Source organism: Mustela nivalis (assembly GCF_964662115.1).
Source record: "Mustela nivalis genome assembly, contig: HAP1_SCAFFOLD_2158, whole genome shotgun sequence".
In the NCBI taxonomy this organism is placed as follows: domain Eukaryota; kingdom Metazoa; phylum Chordata; class Mammalia; order Carnivora; family Mustelidae; genus Mustela; species Mustela nivalis.
The window spans coordinates 3,283-24,037 of NW_028134506.1; the positions used below are offsets into that span (position 1 = coordinate 3,283).

General features: G+C 44.7%; 1 protein-coding gene across 15 annotated transcripts in view; it reads left to right on the forward strand.

Moving 5' to 3' along the window:
• Nucleotides 1–6,288: 6,288 nt before the first annotated feature.
• Nucleotides 6,289–20,755, forward strand: part of CFLAR (CASP8 and FADD like apoptosis regulator) — a 46,843-nt gene continuing 32,376 nt past the window's right edge. For 3 of the 15 annotated variants that reach the window (XR_014308134.1, XR_014308135.1, XR_014308136.1), the window contains exon 1: nucleotides 6,607–6,727. The gene's annotated coding sequence lies outside the window, so the exon portion shown is untranslated. Of the gene's footprint in view, nucleotides 6,728–7,030; nucleotides 7,385–7,712; nucleotides 7,826–8,612; nucleotides 9,692–12,328; nucleotides 12,394–15,583; nucleotides 15,667–20,755 lie in introns of those variants that run through there. The other 12 variants (XR_014308138.1, XM_082750968.1, XM_082750969.1 and 9 more) reach the window with 11 other exon arrangements.

The window sequence follows — 20,755 nt, forward strand, 5'->3', positions numbered from 1 at the left end:
GCCTTCCTTTCTGCCTATCTGTGATCTCTTTCTATCAAATAAATAAATAAAAGCTTTAAAAAAAAGTTGTGGTTGGTCTCTGTTTTCACTGATACTTTATATTATTAGTTCTTTTGATTTTAGCCCTTTCAGTAGGCATTTATTTATTGATTTTAGAGATTTTATTTATTTATTTGACAAGAGACAGAGGGAAAGGGAACACAAGAAGGGGGAGTGGGAGAAGGAGAAGCAGGCTTCCCGCCAAGCAGGGAGCCCGATTCTGGGCTTGATCCCAGAACCCTGGGATCATGACCTGAGCAGAAGGCAGATGCTTAACCTACTGAGCCATCCAGGTACCCCTCTGGTAGGCTTTTAATTTGCATTTCCCTAATAACTATTAATATCACGTATCATTTCCTGTGCTTGTTGGCCATTGTGTATCCTATTTTGTAATGTGTCTGTTCAAACATTTGGCACGTTTTAAAAATGGGTTATTTATTTTATTATTATTGTTCATATATTCAAGTTTTATGTCCATGGCGATCTATATTGGAAATATTTTCCCCTGGTCTATGGTTTTTCCATATTTTTATTTTCAGTAACCTTGCATCTTCGAGTCTAAAGTGTTTTCCCTATAGACAGTTCTAGTTGGAGTCTTAGTCCAGTCTAACAAGCTTTCCTTTTGACTGGATTATTTAATGCATTTCCATTTATTGATACAGCTGGATTTGCATGCGCATTTTACTTTTACTTTTCGTTTTCTATATGCCTTGTGTCTTTTCTGTCCCGCTATTTTTCTTTTACTGTCTCCTTTTGCATTAAGTGAACATTTTTTAATGCAGCATCTTAATTTCTTTAATGATTTTTCAACATGTGTTTTTGAGTTATTGTTTTAGTGATTTCTCTCAGATATACCATATACATCTTAACTTATCAGAAGCAGCTGGGATTTATACTAGATAGTTCCAATGATACGTAGAAATGTTACTCTTACAGAGCTCTATTTCTTCTTTCCCCCCTTTGTGGTATTTTGTTATATGTATTGCATCAATTAATGTTACACATCCCAAAGTACATTGGTACAATTATTGCTTTACCATCTGTGGTAATTTCCTTATCCTGGTATATCTTGGCTTCTACCCACCTCCTTTGTCCTATTATGGCAGATATATTTCACATACTTTAATTTCTATTGTTATAGTCACAACAATTATATTACTTTATGCAATTACTTCTCAAATCCATTAGAAGGAAGAGAAAAATAATTTATACTGTTTTTGCTTTCTCTATTTTTATTTTCTGGTTTTTTTTTTTAAGATTTTATTTATTTGACAGACAGAGATCACAAGTAGGCAGAGAGGCAGGCAGAGAGAGAGAAAGGAAGGGAAGCAGGCTCCCTGCTGAGCAGAGAGCCCGATGCGGGGCTCGATCCCAGGACTCTGAGATCATGACCTGAGCCAAAGGGAGAGGCTTAACCCACTGAGCCACCCAGCCGCCCCTATTTTCTGTTTTTAATTGAATTATAGTTCACATATATTATATTTGTTTCAGGTGTACAACATAGTGACTTGACAGTCATATGCACTATGAAATGCTCACCATGATAAGCATATTTACTATCTGAGTTATGTCAGCACAATACCCTCTAGGTCCATCTATGTTGTCCCAGATGGTAAGATTTCATTCTTTTGTTATGACTGAGTAGTATTCCATTCTGTGTATAAACGTGTATGTATGCATGCATGTATATATGTGTATCACACCTTCTTTATCCCTTCATGTATCCACGGACACTTGAGTTGCTTCCATATCTTCTCTGTTGCAAATAATGCTGCAACAAATATATAAATAAATATATATACATACATATATATATATATATATATATATATATATATATATCTTTTTGAATTAGTGTTTTCATTTTCTTTAAGTAACTACCCAGCAGTGGAATTGATGAGGGAGCAGGAGGCTGGCTGAGGACAAAGCAAAAGCTGGCACCTTGCACCCCCTCTCCACCCACTCCCCTCAGTAATATGTGTCACATTCCTCAGGCACCCCTGACTGCCCTAAAAGAAAAAACAAATAGTTAACTTGTAGAGATCACAATCTGCAAGGCAGGAGTCTCCCTTGGTTTACAAATGTCCATGAGATTTACAACAAAGAAGTTACCTATCAATAGCCCAGTTTCCAAAGGCACATAACTCAGTTCCTCAAGCCCTAATGTCATCCTCCCCTCCATAAAAACTAAAGGAGGCTGAGGTAGAAGGAAAAGTAAATAAAGTTAAATTTCTTCTAAACCTAAATCTCACTGACAAGGATGCTTGATAGCAGGAATGTGACATTCCACCAGGAGACCCCCAATTGTCTTTATGTTAGTGCCTCATTAGAGGGAAAGCGGCCTTGGCTTGATAGTAACCAGGCCTTCAATATCCTGACAGTCTTCTTTACCCCATTAGCCCTTCTGAACACCCCTTTGTCCTCACCTACCCAACTCCTGTGTACGTATCCAGCCACTCCTCACGCCCGGCGCAGCCGCATCTCTTTCTGCCCACTGGTCCTGTCCCCGTGCTCTAATAAACCACCTTTTTGCACCAAAGACGTCTTAAGAATTCTTTCTTAGCCATCGGCTCCGAACCTCACCCCACCGAACCTCACCTAGGTTCAAGAACTTCATCAGAATTATTGGATATTACGGTATTTCTATTTTTTTCCCACTGTTCATCGTTTTTTCAGTATTTTAGCTGGTACGACACTTAGTTTGTTGCATAGTTTTGTTACATTGTATGGCAATATTCACTGTATCCTGACATAGATAGTACACAGAATCAGATCCTTTAGCCCAGTTCGGTACAATAGATGCAATATTGAATTTATGCATTGGATCCCAGGAAGTGACTCAAGAAAAAAGGACGGACTAGGCATGTTGGGCTAGGGGGAAGGAATCAGGAGTTTTCTAACACCCAGTGAATACACATCCGGTTTGAAGTGCAGCGGCAGAATGTGCAGTATCCGCTGCGGTGCCTTTGGGACCCTAGAGCTGTTTTACTTTAATCAGTTTAGGACTACGCAAGACAGATACCATCTAGTATCGGGATATAGCTGCAGGGTTTGGTGAACCATTCCTATGCGTAGCTTTAGAAAACTGATGTTTTTCTGAGGCTATTTTATTTTTTTAAGGTTTCATTTATTTATGAGAGAGGGAGCACGAGCGGGGAGAGGAACAGAGGGAGAAGCAGGATTCCTGCTGAGCAGGGAGCCCAACGTGGGGCTCCATCCCAGAACGTGGGGCTCCATCCCAGCACTCTGGGATCATGGCCTAAGCCAAAGGCAGACACACTTAACTGACTGAGCCACCCAGGCTCCTTTTAACCCAGGTGGGGCGTGGGGGGAGCAACTCATTAGCCGCAGGATATTTAAATAAGGAGCTAGATCTGGGGGCCTACAGCCCTCTTGGTCCCCCAGGCTACCAAACACAGGTGTGGGAGGAGCCCCCTACCTTTTCTCACGTGAACATCTACCTGAGAGGATAAAAGTCTGATTGGGTGACAGGAGTGTGGGGGAGGAGGAGGGGCTTATCAGATCAAAACAGCCAATAACAAAGAGTTCTCAGGTCCCCTCCCTATTCGTGAGCTTCCTACGGTCAATAAACTTGGCTTTGCTGCCCGCAGCTCTTCCCCTGGTCTACCTCTTTATTCTTACAATAGGCAGGAGCAAGAACCTAGGGCACCAAAGGAGAAGAAATCCTGCAACAGAACTACCACCTCAGAAGCCGATTTAAGGGTGATTTAGGACCCTAGTATTCCAGCACTCTTGGCCAAGGTAGGTCCTCTGCGAAAAAGGATCCTCCCTCTCTGAACCACACTTAACCTTAGATTTAGTATCAGGCAGCTAGGGGCAGGGTGAGAATTGCGGACATCTTGCCTCTCCCACTGGGATGGTGGGGAGAGGAGGCACTGTGTTCTTGATTGCAGCAGATGGGTCTCTGCTGAGCTGGGTGGGGTGTCACGTGGTCTTGATCGAACTACCACAGATTCTCACTCACTTTTCTTATCAAATGTTCATAGATTTTTTAAAAAAGATTTATTTATTTATTTGACAGACAGAGATCGCAAGTTGGCAGAGAGGCAGGCAGAGAGAGGGGAGGAAGCAGGCTTCCCGATGAGCAGAAAGCCCAATTCGGGGCTCGATCCCAGGACCCAGAGATCCTGACCTGAGCCAAAGGCAGAGGCTTTAACCCACTGAGCCACCCAGGCGCCCCATAGATTTTCTTAAATAGATGTTTTTTCATTTGCTCTTCTCTCTTAGGACTATTTCCAAGGCTTTAAATGATTGTTGCTTGCTTGCTTGTTTTAAAATGATCATCAGGAGCGTCTGGGTGGTTCAGTTGGTAGAGTGTAGTAGGACTCTTGATTTTGGCTCAGATCATGATCTCAGTCCGCATCAGGAGATGGAGCCCCAAGATGGGGCTCTCTCTTGGGATTCTCTCTCCCTCTTCCCCCTCCGGCCCCACACATATGCAACCTCTGGCTCTAAAAAGTAAAAAACAGGGGCGCCTGAATGGCTCAGAGGGTTAAAGCCTCTGCCTTCAGCTCAGGTCATGATCCCAGGGTCCTGGGATGGAGGCCCGCATCGGGCTCTCTGCTCATCGGGGAGCCTGCTTCCCCACCTCTGTCTGCTTACCTCTCTGCCTTCTTGTGATCTCTGTCTGCCAAATAAATAAATAAATAAAATCTTAAAACAAAAAACAAATATTTTCATCAGTTTCACTAGGGAGTAGGTCACCTGAGCTCCTCATGTTGTCATGCCTGTAGTTAATCTCTTGGCGGTATTCTTGTAACTTTCCCATGAGCTTAAATTGAATTGAAAAGTTAAGAAATTTTTAAAAAGGCAAGAAAATGGTTATTAGAAATAAATAGATTAAAATGTAAAGTGCTTTTACATTTGCTATTTATTTTTTTTTAAATTTTTTTTTTTAAGATTTTTACTTATTTGACAGACAGATTACACGTAGACAGAGGCAGGCAGAGAGAGGAGGAAGCAGGCTCCCCGCTGAGCAGAGAGCCTGATGCAGGGCTCTATCCGAGGACCCCGGGATCATGACCTGAGCTGAAGGCAGAGGCCTTAACCCACTGAGCCACCCAGGTGCCCCTTTTTGCTATTCTTATTCCCATGCATTGATAACAAACACTAGCAGTGCTTGCCTGACAGCCACAACTACTTCAAACAAACGTCCTGAGTTAAGAGCATATCCAGTTACTGAGAAAGAGGACTATTTCACTTTACCCTTAGGTGTTCTTTTGTCTGGTCTAGGAATTAAATGGACACACGACAGATTAACAGGAGAATATAAAATTTATTTGCCTTCCTATCAGGCAATCAGGCATTTGAGGCTTATCTGCTATCCAGAGGTCAGGAGCAGGGGTCAGAAGTCTGGGACTTCAAAGGAAAGGAAGATGGTCCCCAGGAAGTTGAAAGAGTAAATGTTTGGTAAACAAATGTTTGCAGGTTGCACAGAAACAATGGGACCTAGAGAGGAATTTTAACAAACAGACTTTGCTAAATTCTTCCCTGCCTAAAACACCTAGTTCATATTATACCTTAGTTGACTATGGTAAGACATCTTCCTGCCCAGAGCACGTCCTAGACCTACGTTCTTCTACACAGTTACAGGGACCTAAAATGTTCAGAGCCAAAAAAATAAAAATAAAAATAATAAAAAATTTTTTTTAAATCACCTAAAGTAATCCACATGCTAAAGGGACACATTTTGGGGTTCTTCCCTACAGAGTAGTGAGGCTGTGGCACAGGAGTGTTTTAATTCAAAGGGACTCATTGGTGAGTAGGAGGGATGGGGTTTTGGAATGTAGGTGAGGTTCAGCAGAGTGCAGGTCCGAACCCAGGGCCAAGAAAGAATTCTTGAGATGTCTTTGGAGCAAAATGGTGGTTTTATTAATGCCTGGGGACAGGACCCGTGCGCAGAGAGAGCTGCTGTCCTGGGGTTGTGAGGGGCGGCTGATTATATACTATGAGGTTGGTGAGCTCACACTATAACAAGGAAAAGGAGGGTTTTAAAAGGATTTTCCTGTGCTAAAGAAGACTCACAGGATACGTGGAGGCCTTGCCCTTGTTGAGTCAAAGTTGTTTTTCCCTCTAGCGAGGCAGTAACAGGAAGAAGGTTGGGGAACCTTACACTCTGCCTCGCCCACTTCAAGTGTCTGCCAATGGGGTGCAGGATATGGGGACGTTTATTTGCACCTACATTTCCTTCCGGAAACCAGGTTCTTGGTTGAAATGCTTTGTTCTTCTAGATTGCTAGGACATCTGTAAAGCGAGGGAGACTCTTGTCCAGTAGAATTGTGATCTCTATAAGTCAACTATTGGTTTTTCCTTTATTTATCTTCAGGGCAGCCAGGAGTCTGAGTAATGTCACATATATCCCATCTGGGGGAGGGGGTTGTAGGGTGTCGCCTTCTACTTTGTCCTCAGCTAGCCTTCTCCTCCTTCATCCGGTGGTGGGGGCGATCTCTGGGCCAGACACCGTGAAGGGTAGGTCATCCAACATTTCGCAGTGTAAACCCGAAGTCTTAAATGAGAAAGGCCAAGGGAGGCGGGACTGGGTTAGAGGACGCCACGTCCTCTAGCAGGCGTAGGCTTTCAGTTTCCTTTTCCCCATCCTGCTGGGGATTTTTCAGGCGTCACTGTCAGCGAAGCTTAAGAAGAGCCCCGCGGTGAGCACGACCGACCGGTATGTGCCCAGACTTGCCCCTTTGGCTCCCCTCCCAACCCTCCCCCGGTCCCAGAACCTTCGCTGAGGGGCCCTGGCGTCGCCTCCCCTGCCCCTCCCAGCTTCTCCTGCAGTAACTCTTCCCGGAACTGGCCTGGGGCGGGCCGTGCCAGGCCGGGGTTGGGGAGAAGTGGGCTTTCCAGGAGATGATGACTCAGTCCCTAGGGTCCTCATTTGCTGTTTGTGGGGCAGGGGCAGGGGCAGGCGGAGGGAGGGGCGGCCCTGGGACAGCCCCCCCAGACAAACAGGCTCCCCCCACCCCAGATTTCAGGTGGGCCCCAGGAGGCCGCAGGCAGCCCGGATACTGTCCAGCGCGCCCCCGCGCACCGGGTTCTTCCGCAGCTCCGGAAGCCGTGTAAACTTTGCTTAAAATCACCCTGAGAGTTCCTGGGGCGCCCTCACTTCTGGGGCAAACTGTTCAAAGGTTCGGCAGTGGCCTTTCGAAAAGCTGATGAGAAGGAAGACTGTTGCTGCTCCACCGCGGTAGCTGGCCTGGCCTGCAATTTTTACTCTGCTGCGGCAGCCGGGCCAAATAGTGGCGGGTTGTTTTGCACAGCAGTGTAAGATGTATTTCAGCAAACTGCAGGGAAACTTCTTTGCTAAAGTTTGGAATGACTGGTAAGACTTTTGTAAGGCCTTAACACAGACTCGTTCCAGCTCCCAGCCTTTCCCCTTCTTCAGAACAAACAAACAAACAAACAAACCTCAAAACCGAAACCGAAAAACTTGGGAAATGTTAAGTTAATTTCAAGATGTTCCCGCTTGATGGTGTCCGGATTTGGACAGGACATGTTCTTTTTAAACATTAACAGGGGAATGTCATAGAACAAAGGCCAGGGAGGTCTGTTTTTGTTTAGAGAACAGGAAGTGAGTAGGGCGTGGGTTAGTAAGGGCTCTAAAGCCCTCTCCAATTATTTTCATTTGTTGACATTTGAAATTTATTTAGGCTATGAGACTTCAGTCCCAGTAGGGAGAGCGCTGTGTCGTGCATTTTGGACACGGACAAACCTGGATAATCTAAAACTAAGACTGGGCTCTGGTGAGGTTGACCTACTTTAGGTAAGGTATTTCAGAGAAGAGAGACAGAATTTTTGGTATTTTCCCTCTACTGGTTCCCCTAAATAATTCTACAAAGAATTTTTATTGGGGGCACCTGGGTGGCTCAGTCCTTAAGCGTCTGCCTTTGGCTGAGGTCATGATCTCAGAGTCCTGGGAGAGTCTTGGGATCGAGCCCCGTATCCGGCTCCCTGCTCAGCGGAGAGCCTGCTTTTTTCTTCCTCTCCCACTCCCCCTGCTTGTGTTCCCTCTCTCGCTGTGTCTCTGTGTCAAATAAATAAAATCTTAAAAAAGTTACATTGGGAGAAAATTTGGCTTAACTCCAAAATTACAAAGGGGAAAAAAAGAAAGAAAGAAAGAAAGAAAGAAAGAAAGGCCTCAGGACTGGAGGGGAATTTTGAATGTTTGCCGTAGAGGAGTTTTCATGTTAACACCTTTCTTTTCTTTCTTTCTTTCTTTTTTTTTTTTTTAAAGATTTTATTTATTTATTTCACAGAGAGAGATCACAAGTAGACAGAGAGGCAGGCAGAGAGAGAGAGAGGGAAGCAGGCTCCCTGCTGAGCGGAGACCCCGATGCGGGACTCGATCCCAGGACCCCGAGATCATGACCTGAGCCGAAGGCAGCGGCTTAACCCACTGAGCCACCCAGGCACCCCCATGTTAACACCTTTCTTAGAACTTCTTGGATGGACGTCCTGATTAAAATGGCTTTTTCTAACGACTAAACGTTTTCTATTTTCTGTTTTTAACTGACATTTGCTCTTCTCTTTAACACTGTATTACTTACTAGCCTGGCACCCGCTTTCGAAGGTGAGTCTGCAGCGGTGGGGGGCCCCTTGCGGCCCGGGAGTCGCGCCCGCCCGCCCGCGGTGGGACTCGGGCGCCGGGGGCCCTGCTGGAAACTGCGGCGGAAATAGGTTTCGTCTCTGCGGCGAGCTGGAGTCGCGGCTTCGCCCGCAGCGCGGAGCTGGGGACGCGTTCGCAGCGCCCCCTCCTTCCCCGCCCGCGGCACGTAATTCCCCGGAGCTCCACCTGGTGCTTTGCTTACCGGAGGGAGAGTTTCGGGACTGTGGTGGGTGTACCCTTGCGGAGTTTTTTTTTTTTAGGTGTGGGGGTGGAGGGTTCTTAAGTCTTAAGTCTCCGGTGGGCTGCCTGGAGGAGGCTTCCGGGGCTTAGCAGGAGGAGCGTCCCGGAAGCCACCTGTTGATGGGTGCGACGCTGCCCTCCCGTTTCCGAAGTACTCGCAACACTGGAAGTTTCCTGGAGCTGCAGGTCCCTCGCGGGTGGGTCTCGCTCCCGTCCCTGACCCAGCGGGAAGAGCCGGGGCTGCCCGGGCGTGAGTAGACCGAATCCTGTCCGCCTCTCTTCTCTCCACCTGCGCCCCGTGCTGCAGTCACCTGGGCTCCCGGGGTGTCAGGGCACTGGTCCCGATCCCCCTCCCCTCGCCGCCAGAAATGGATTGAGCCGCTTTTAGCCCTTCTGGCCCCCTGGGGGACGTGGCCTACAGCAGTCCCAAGTCGCCAGGGGTGTCATTTGTTCAATCTCAGGAATGGACTCCGTTTGATGATTTCTTCCCTGTAGGGCCGCCAAGGCTAATTAAACTCGTGCTTATGGAGGGGACTGCCTCCTTTCCTTTGATTCAGTCTAATCCTGCCAACATTTATTGAGTTCCTATGGGCCAGGCTGAGTTCTGGGTGCTGGGGACATAGAGATGCATCTGAAGTTGATTCCTTCCCCCAGAAGCCTGCAGAGTGGCTGGGGAAGATGAGCCAAGTTACTTCTGTGGGTAACTTAGATTCAAGGCAGCCTAGACAGGGGCCAGTGACGGCCAAGAATGAGAGGAAGACCACGTTGGAGAAGTAATGACAGGTAACAAGCAGCGTATACTCATGCTCCTTTTTGCTTTCCTTACTATATACATCAGTGAGGTTAAGAAACTATCATTAGGGGGGCACCTGGGTGGCTCAGTGGGTTAAGCCTCTGCCTTCGGCTCAGGTCATGATCTCAGAGTCCGGAGATCGAGCCCCGCATCAGGCTCTCTGCTCAGCAGGGAGCCTGCTTTCCCCTCTCTGTCTGTTTCTCTGCCTACTTGTGATCTCTCTCTCTCTGTGTCAAATAAATAAATTAAAAAAAAAAAAAAGAAAAAGAAACTATCATTAGGGTAATGCCCTGTGTCTCCTCTATGTTCAGCTCCACTTACTCTAGAAGACCTCAATAACCCACAACCATATGTTCCCTTCCTCTCTACTTTCATACACTTGGTGGCTGTCATTACACTTACCATAAATAACACTCTGTATTGTAATGCTTTTCTTCAAAAAACTTTCCAGTTAAGTTGTAATATAATTATCTGTGTTAAAATATATGCCCCGTAAATAGAGAAAGCCCTTAGTCCCCCATTCCCTAAGATAATGGAAGGTTGAAGTTTAATGTTTTTTTTCCAGACATTTTATGCACACAAATACAGACTTTGAAATGTATTTTGTATAATGTTGTTTCTTCAGTTGCATCTCAGTAATATTTATTTTTTCCTATTAACATCTCTTGTTTTCTTAGCTCGAATTTCACTCCTCTCTGGCGTTAGTATTTCTAATGAAAAATTTTTTTCCTAATGACCACTCTTCTTGTTTTTGAGAATGTGTGTATCCACAATTTACACTTAATTCATTTGCTTGTTTATATATTTCCAATGTTTTTTTCTCCCTCAGTTCTCCTTTTACCCCATGTACATATGAATATATGTATATATATATATAATTTTCTTTCCAGATAAAACTGCTTCTTTCTCTGTTGGTCTCTGCTTTTAGCCACTTTGCCCTTATTTGGCCATTTAGGTTTTTGGGCAAAAAAGACCAACAGCTTCTTCATTGTTTTCCTCTTGTTCTGTACATTGGGATGGGTGTCATCTTTGGTAATTCCGTGCTTATGAAAGAACGAAACTTCATCCATGGGATACCACTTTCATCTGTATATTCAAGATGGTTTGTGTCTTCTCCAGGTGGAGAAATTAACCCATTTTATTTACATTAGTATCTATATACTTAATTTTTCAGTATAATTTAAAAAATTCCCTTGCAGCTACTTGCCCCAAGGTTTAAAATGTTCCTCGGGTTACTGTCTTCAGTCTGTCATCTGATTTTACAAGTGGGAACCAAAGCTTCCTCATCTACTTGATAAATTCTTGAGCTTTCTTTTCTTTCCTTTTTAAAAAATCTTTTGGATCTTCCCTTTAGCTTACTATATGTCTTTTGTTTGTTTTTGGTTTAGATTTTACTTGAAGCTCTCAAAAAGTATAGTTTTTAATATTAGTGATACTTGTTTTAAAGAGTAGACGCATGACAAATCTGGCTTGGATACTCTCTGGCAAATGAACCAAATTCCTTGCAAGAATGACCAAAGCTTGATTCAGAGTTGAGTAAAATAAATCAGTAATAAGTAAATCCCTTCATTCGCATGTACTGAGCACCTGCATTTACAGAGTCTATCTTTTTCAGCTGGATTGTCAACAGGAATGTCAAGGAGCCTAGAAAGAGGGAGTGGGAAGGAGATGAGAACAGTTAAATAGGTACCGAGATAGTGATGGGGCTGAGGCAAATGGGGAATTTTTATTTTCTTCTTTACTTTTCTCCATTCTCCAGATTGTCCTATAGCATGCAAGGAGTGCCTTAATAATGAGAAAAAAGGATGCTATATAGGAAGAATGGCAAGGGCTTTATATCTCCAATACTATGCACAACTCATGATTTTGAACAGGACTTTCTCCTAATGGGTCAACCTTGGAGAATCCATTGCATGAACTGAGCAAAAAGACTTGCTGGGTTGACTTTTTAGTTCAAACTCGTCTTGTATAAATGGACTTCAGTGCAGAGAAATGTCTGCTAAATATTTTATTTTAGTGTGGCATAATGGATACTTTGGACAGATAGCGTTGTTTCTTGAGATCGTTAGGATTCTTTTGGTGAAAACCTTGAGGAGGATTGTGTATTTTCCTATTGTGGTTGCCTGGTGATAAAGATGACGTCACTACAAAGAACCCAGGCTAAGTCACAGCCCTCCTTTGCTCTACTTGGAACTAAGATCTGGTGGTTGAACTCCGGCTTTGCTGCAGCATTGAAACTCAGCTTCGCCTGTTGCTTTTTGTTGTTGAGGAAATTGAAACCTCAGATAAAGTGATAAATTCAGTAAATGTTTCATACTGTCCTATGCCCATTTCTCAGTCACATGAGTGAATATGTTGCTAGCTCATAGACAGTTAGTTGTGTCTTAAGCTTACACCATCTCATATAAGGTGTAATTCTTTAAATTTAGGCAATTTTGAGGCTATCTTGAGAGAATTATACTACGTGCAGAGGACTGGCCTAGAGGTTTGGCAAAAATGAAAATCCTGATGTGTAAATGTTAGAGTTTTATAAGTTTTGAGCCAAAGGTACAGTGAGCTAGACCTTATGTTAAAAGGCCAGGGTTTGTCTGCTGAGTTTGGCTTGAGATGTGTTTTGCTTTTTCAAGATGCGGTCCCGCCAGCTCTTAGGAAGCCCTTCATAGAGGGGCACTGGGCCTCTTACAGTTCCAGTGTAAGCCAGTCTTAAACAATAGCGTTGTTATCTTTCATGTTTGCAAAACCTTGCTTTCACAATCTGTTTCCTGGACCTACCAACCAAGTTCCTGGTATGATATGTATGCCAGCTCCTTCTTGCTTCATCCTAGCTTACGAAAGGATGAGTAGGTATCACATGTGTGGGCCTGCTGGAGTTGTGTAATGAAGGCCAGGCTGTTCTTGGGACGGTGGGCTTGGCAGGCCTGACCAGGGCTCACCAACAGCCTAATGAAGGTGGGTGAGAACCTACCTGTTTCCAAGGACCTTACTCCCTATGACAGATACCCAACTAGAGTAAGATAAATGTCAGAAGAAAGTACAAACAGTGCTGGGAAGCAGTGGGAGATGACCCTAACTTAGGAAGAAGCAGCAGGAAATGACCCTGACTTAGGGATCAAGATAAGCCTAAGGAAGAGAAGCCTTGGAAGATGTGATAGAGTTTTGATGGACAGAGACTGGGAAGAGGGAAGGAGCTTTTCCAAGGGAGGCAAATACTTGAGCAAAGAGATTTGGACAGAAAAGCCCTGTCCAGAGAACCTTGAGATATCTATCTGTCATGAGTTAAGTCACGAGTTGGGGAGAACTCTCAGGTCTTCTTGGGGGGATACTCCTAGGTACTTGGCTAGGTAGGAGAAGTTTGCCCTCGTGGAAATTTAACTTTGGTTAAGGTGGAATGGACCCTGGGGCACCTGGCTGGCTCAGTCGATTAAGCTCAGTCCTGGCTCAGGTCACGATCCCAGGGTCATGGGATCAAGCCTTGTGTCGGGCTCCCTGCTTAACAGGGAGTCTGCTTCTTTCTCTCTCTACGTCTTCTCCTGCTCCTGTGCTCTCTCACTCTCAAATAAATAAATAAAGGCTTAAAAAAAAAAAAAAAAAGATTGGGCGCCTAGGTGGCTCGGTTGGTTAAGCCTCTGTCTTCTGATTGGGTTGTGATCCCAGGATCCTCTAGGATTGAGTCCCGCATTGGGCTCCCTGCTCCTCAGGGAACCTGCTTCTCCCTCTGCCTCTCTGTGATGCTGTGATGATACAAAGAAGTTACTGGCCAAGTCTGTGTAGACTCTTCCCAGGGAAGCTTTACACAGTAGGAGATGCTTCAGCTGGCCCTAAAAGCTGAGAAGGGTTTTTCTGGACAGGTAAGTGGAAGAGGGTAGTCCCAGCAAAGGCAGAGAGGCACGGGAAAGAACTCTGGATTGAGGTTAGGTTGAAACTAAATGTGCAAAGTGTGTGTGTTGTGTGTGTGTGTGTGTTTTAAAAGATTTTATTTATTTGACAGACAGAGATCACAAGTAGGCAGAGAGGCAGGCAGAGAGAGAGAGGAGGAAGCAGGCTCCCCGCTGAGCAGAGAGCCCAATGAGGGGCTTGATCCCAGGACCCTGAGACCATGACCTGAGCCAAAGGCAGAGGCTTTAACCCACTGAGCCACCCAGGTGCTCCTGCAAAGATCACGAGAGGCTTGAATGCAAAGAAAATTGGAACCTGCAAGGGGAGATGAGAAATCATTGGAAGGTTTGCATTCGGAAGATGGCTTAGTTCAAGTATGGACTTCAGAAAGTTCATTCTGATAGAAGATTGATTTGGAAGGGATGAGACCATAGGCAGGAAAAACAGAAGGGCCAGGAGAAAAGTCTGGGTGAGAGATAGATGTTAACCCTAACATCTATCTCTCACCCAGACTTTTCTCACCCAGACACCCTCATTTAGGGAACAGGTTCAGAAGGAGGGTGCTGAGGAGTCAGAGAAGGTTAGGGACGGACTGCATAGGATATGGTAGTGTGAGGTGAGCCAAAGGAGTTTCCAGTAGTGATTAATCAGCAGCATCCGAAGATAGAGTGCCTAGGTAAAAGAGAACTGCCAAGTGACTTGGATGAGGCCGCTAGATCACCACGTCCCCTTGCAAGAGCCCAGTCGTCAGGACTGGGACACCAGGGTGAGCAGAGTGAGGCACTCAACTTAGGCACAACATTTAAGGGGGTGCTCAACTCAGTCATCAGGACAAATAATACTTTAGTGCAATATTTTGGGAAAAAAATGACATTCATGCAAAAAATTCACAATAAACGAACTATCAAAATTTAAAATAGACCTAGCATCAGTTTACAGATTTTTCTTTGGCCTCAGTTCCAGTATGGCTGCAGACTGAATGTCGTTTTGTAAGGGATATGGTGAGAGGGAGGACACAGTAAGGGCATATTGAGTGAATCAGAATTGTAAGAGTTGAGGCACTGAGTGCAGACTCCCTTCGTGAGGGTCCAGCTTTATGTAAAGCGAAATAAAGTGAAAGGGTGGTTGGCCTCGGGATCTCAGGCTTAAGGTTTTTTTTTTTTTTTTCCTTTTTTTTCATTTTATTTCTCTTTTTAAGAGAGGAGAAACTTGGACATGTTGATAAGCTGGAGGTAGAGAGGGGTTGATGGAAGAGTACTTGTAGGGGTTCATGGAGACAGGAGGGCACAGGGGGAAGGGATGGTCCTGGCAAGGCGAGGAGCAGCAGGTGCCGGCCCCACGGTAGGAAGGTGCGAGATTGTGGGAACTTGCTTCTGATAAATGGCAAGTTCAACCCATGAGAAATGGCCCCAGTCAGGTACACGAAAGCCGTGAAGGTTGGAGTGGTCAGGCAGAGATGGGAAGGAGCTGACCAAGGTCCTGTAAAAGCCATTGTGGAGCAGTAATAAGGGGCTGGCTCAGCTTGAAGGCCACCAGTGTTTGGTGTGATCTTTCTCCCTCTTCGCAGCATGACTTGCTACTCTCAGTGTATGAGTGGCGGAGGCTCACCATCCAGAGGTGGGATGCTGGGGTGGCCAACCATCCTGAGACTCCTGGGACCGAGGAGTGTCCTGAGAACATGGACAGGGCTTCTGGCATGCCAGGACAAGTCCTGTACTGGAGGTGTTTGCAGAGTTGGTGGTCAGTAGGCAAAGGGCAAGACCACTGCATACACTGGCCAGAGAGAGTTCCCACGTGCTCTAGGTCCAGTCTGGCGTGAAAAGGAAGTGAGGTCATTATCTGGTAGCAACTTGTGAAACTCCGTTTATTCATTGATTCATTCAACAAATACTCATGAAATGCCAGCTACGAGTCAGGCCCTGGAGTCCATGCACAGGAATTGCGTAGATTATCCTTCGGTGGTTAAGGTCAGCCGGTGCTCAGGACTTGTTCTCATCTCTGTCTAGAGGATGGAAAGGTACAAACTGCGTTTCCTAGACTCCTTTGCAGCTGGCATGTGACCTAAGTTCTGCCAACTACGTGCACTCAGGTAAGATTTGTACACAGAAGTGGGTAGAGGCCAAGAGCTGACTGCTTTTCTTAGTTTCTCTGTTGAAACATGTGATGGCGGTGAGGTAGGGATTTGGGCAGCGGTGTTCTGGTGTCCAGTCACCAGCTTTGGAGATGTTGGAAGCAGGTGGGATGGTCGACTGCTCTCTGATCTCTGGGTCGCTTTATGCAGGTGAGCCCAGCACTCACAGTGCTCTTCCCATTGCCCTGGCTGAGATGAGATCTTTTGGGGTGCTATAGGAGCTTTTCTCAGAAGCCCAGGCAAGAACACTTTCTACCCAGCCCTTGGAACAGTTTTGTAGGCATCCATATTAAATTTATTTCTGTTGAAAATACCTGGAGTGCTTTCTGTTTCTAGAACCTGACGTGGCTCCTTTATTAGACAGTGTCCTAGATATTTTTTTTTTTTAAGATTTTTATTTATTTGACAGACAGAGATCACAAGTAGGCGGAGAGTCAGGCAGAGAGAGAGAGGGGGGAAGCAGGCTCCCTACTGAGCAGAGAGCCCGATGCGGGGCTCGATCCCAGGACCCTGAGATCATGACCCGAGCCAAAGGCAGAGGCTTTAACCCACTGAGCCACCCAGGCGCCCCGACAGTGTCATAGATATTAACACTGATGACATTGTCTTTGGTGTTAAATAGCAACTGTTCCATGACTTCTACTTGAGAAATGAAACTAGAACTGGTCTTGGGTTTAGTTGCTTTGCCTGTGAAGATTGGGGAGTTTGAAGCACTGTGGAGAGTTTGTGTGGGTGTGGAAAAGAAGAAGGAGATAATTATTAAACTAGAATTTTCCAGTGAGGGCAGGAAAGGGGAATTGCTTACAAACTTTCGAAAACCTACCCAGATGCCAGTTTTCTCTGGTGAGGGAAGGTGAACTGCTTAAAGCAGCAGAGTGAAACACAACTGGCAGAATATTGATCAGTCAAGAGGACTGGGTATTTGAAAGCAAGAAAGAAAAAGAGTTGGGCTTGGATTACCCCTTTGTCCTTCAGCGGAGGGAGGTGAAGCAAGTGACTTCTGAGGAGGTGAATGGAGTGCGGAGCTGGGCAGCTCAGGGAGGGGGTGCTGGGAAGCGGCAGACACCCTCTTTTCTCAGAACGTCTAAAGAACTCTTTCTACCTGCCACCCCCTGCTAACCCACTCTGCCCCATCAAAATCTGATGTGTTCTTTAGGAGGATAACTTGGGGATGCCTCTAAGCTTTCTTGGACATGCTCTGCCTCTCCTCTTCTCCCACACACTTGCATTTTCTTTATACACTACTTGTTAACTGAACTGGTGAAGGCTGGGTGTGGAAGAGACAAGTTAAATTTAGTTTGAAAACCTATAGAGTGGGGTGTCTGGGTGGCTCAGTTGGTTCAGCGTCTGCCCTTGGCTCATGTCATGACCCTGGAATCTTGGGTTCAAGCCCCATGTCTGGCTTCCTGCTTATCAGAAACTCTGCTTCTTCCTCTCCTTTTGCCCCTCCTTGCTTGTGTTCTCTCTCTCTCAAATAAATAAAATGTTTTAAAAAGAAAATAAAAAGGGGGCACCTGGGTGGCTCAGTGGGTTAAAGCCTCTGCCTTTGGCTCAGGTCATGATCCCAGGGCCCTGAGATCAAGCCCCGCATCGGGCTCTCTGCTCAGTGGGGAGCCTGTTTCCCTCTCTCTATGCCTGCCTCTCTGCCTGCTTGTGATCTCTCTCTGTCAAATAAATAAAAATTTTAAAAATCTTAAAAAAAAAAAAAAAAGAAAAAGGATGGGGCGCTTGGGTTGCTCAATGGGTTAAAGCCTCTGCCTTCTGCTTGGGCCATGATTCCAGGGTCCTGGGATCGAGCCCCACAGCAGGGAGCCTGCTTCCTCCTCTCTCTCTGCATGACTCTCTGCCTACTTGTGATCTCTGTCTGTCAAATAAATAAAATCTTAAAAAAAAGAAAAGAAAAGAAAAAGGAAATGACAAGGCTCCTCTTTGGTTTATTATTGTTTTCTTTAAAAATATTTTATTCATTTATTTGACAGACACAGATCACAAGGAGGCAGAGAGAAAGGAAGAAGCAGGCTCCCTGCTGAGCAGAGAGCCTGATGCAGGGCTCGATCCCTGGACCCTGGGATCATACCCTGAGCTGAAGGCAGAGGCTTAACCCACTGAGCCACCCAGGAGCCCCTATTATTGTTTTCAAATTTTATTGTACTGTGGTCAGAGTGTGTGGTATGAGGTACATTTATTTTGACAGTTATATACCTATTTCTCAGCTTATAAAGTAAGATGTTACAAATTCAGTTATTTCCCCTGTGCATTTTTATCTAGTCATATTCTCTTCATCCTATAATGGAAACCACTTTTCTGAATTCAGTATTTATTATTACTATGTATGTTTTCATATTTTTAACACACACACACACACTGCTAAACAATATAGTTATTATTTTTCACATTTAGGATTTTAATGCAAATTAGTCATGGTATGTACGCTTTAGCAACTTGCTTTCTGCTTCAGAAAAATATTTGTTTTGTTTTGTGTTTGTGAGATCCATGTAGTTCTAGTTCATTCATTTTTCAGGGATGTATAGTGTTTCATTAAAGACTGTAACATTTTATTATCTTTATCAGATAATTGTCCAGTTGTTCTTCAAAGTAGCTGTACTGTTTATGATTCCTCCAGTAACATTGGAGAGTTTATATTTCTTGGACATTTGGTTACAGATACTAGCATTTAACTGATGTGAAATAATACCTCATTATAGTTTAAATTTGCATTTCTCTGACTACTCTTATGGTTCAAACATCTTTTCATATCGTTAGTAGCTATTTGGGTTTTTTCTTCTGGGAAGTGCCTGTTGCCAGTTTTCCCTTTGGGTTGCTTGTCTTATACTCATTGATTTGCAGAAATTGTTTGTTTGTTTGTTTGTTTGTTTCTTTCTTTCTTTCTCTTTCTTTCTTTCTCTCTATCACTCCTTCCTTCCTTTCTTTCTTTCTGATTTTATTTTTAAGTAATCGCTATGCCCAGTGAGGGGCTCGAACCCACAGCCCTGGATCAAGAGCCACATGCTCTATTGACTGAGCCTGCTGGGTGCCCCTGCAGAAATGCTGTCTCTACTCTGGATACAAATTTTTTGTTAAGTAAATAGGATGCATTTGTCTTCTCTGTCTGTGCTTAATCTCTCTCTCTCTCTCTTTTTTTTTTTTAAGATTTCCTTATTTATTTGACAGAGGTCACAAGTAGGCAGAGAGGCAGGCAGAGACAGAGAGAGGGGGAAGCAGGCTCCTGCTGAGCAGAGAGCCCGATGTGGGGCTCGATCCTAGGACCCTGAGATCATGACCTGAGCCGAAGGCAGAGGTTTTAACCCACTGAGCCACCCAGGCACCCCTTAATCTCTTTCATTTTTAAAAGGATGCCTACTTTTTACGTCTTACGAAATCTTTTTGTAATTGAAGGTTATAGAATTTCATTTAGACTTTCATATCCAGAGCTTTAGTACAAGTGGAATTGACTTATAAATAATGTGAGGAAAGGACCCCTATTTCCCCCCTATATGTATTGAATAAGCAGTTGTCCCAGCACCATTTCTGAATGTCAGTGTCCTTTCTCTGTTGATTGGCAGGACCCCCTCAGTCCTCGGTGTGTGGACTGATTTCTGAGTTCTCACCTGTGTATTGGCTGCTGTATTATGTATGCCAGCACCATATTATGTTTGTATAAAACCTTCATGTCTGGTAAGGCAATTTCCTCCAACTGGTGGTTCTTAAAACTTGTATTGGCGGAGCACCTGGGTGGCTCAGTGGGTTAAAGCCTTTGCCTTCCCCGGGATCGAGCTCCACATCGGGCTCTCTGCTCAGCGGGGAGCCTGCTTCCCTTCCTCTCTCTCTGCCTGCTTGTGATCTCTGTCAAATAAATAAATAAAATCTTAAAAAACACCCAAATCTTGTATTGGCTATTTTGAACCTTCTCCTCCCCTTTCACCTAGGTTTAAAATCAGCTTGCCACAGTCCATGGCAAATTATTTTTAAGTTTTTGATTGGACTTCTAGTAAATTTATAAATTCGTGTGAGTGTCTATTACAGCAAGTTTTTTCAGATTATCTAGCACAGGGTTTCTTAATCTTGGCACTCTTGGTGTCTGCGCTGGGATGATTCTCTGTTGTGGAGGATGTGCATCTGAACGATGTTCAGCACCATTCCTGGCCTGATGACCAAAAATGTGTCACGTCATTATCAGATGTCCCCTGATGGACAGAACTGCCACGGATCCAGAAATATTGATTTGGCCTGTCGCAGACATTTTCCTTATTTTCTGGAAAGTTTTTCATATTTATTTAAATTCTTTCAGATGTAGGTTCCTCAGATGGGAATTTATTTGTGTTGTCTACTGCCACGGTGATTTTTATTTTGGGGCAGGACACGTTTTTAAGCATGAACTTGCCTCCTGTGGAATGAATGTCTTCTGTGCCCTGGGTTAGGAAGGCAGCCTTGTGGGGTGGTTTTGAGTTTGCCTCTGAAGGTCTTACAGGCTTCCCTAGTTTGAGAGTGATTTTTATGTTAATGTCTTGGTTTGGGATCGAAAGAAACGCCAACACAGTAGTGATTCCTTGGATCCTGACTCTCCTTCTCCCTTCCATGCTCCCCTTTCTCAAGTGCCTGCCACCCTTAGCTATAAGTAACCGCCTTGACAGCACCCTGACATGGATATTGGTATTTGCCTGGAGGTTGGACTGACTCAGCACGGGATCTGTAGTTTTCCTTTTCATATTCTTTCTGAATATGCCAGATGCTACCACTGAGTAATTTGGACTTTGCTGCCAAACTATACCTCCATTAGTACAGAGGAAGACAGCATGCCAGTTCTCTTGCTGAGTGTGCGTGACTGGCAGAAAGTCCTGGTATAATGGTTGGAGGGAACAAACGGAGCAGATGATTTTTTTCTTTTTTTGAGCAGATAATATTTTTAAAAAATGATTATCTAATGTTGTTAACTTCTTGACGGCATTGTTCTATCATTGATGACTATGAATCACCAAAGTTGGCAACTCTTTTTAAAAATAGGGAATTAGGGGGCGCCTGGGTGGCTCAGTGGGTTAAAGCCTCTGCC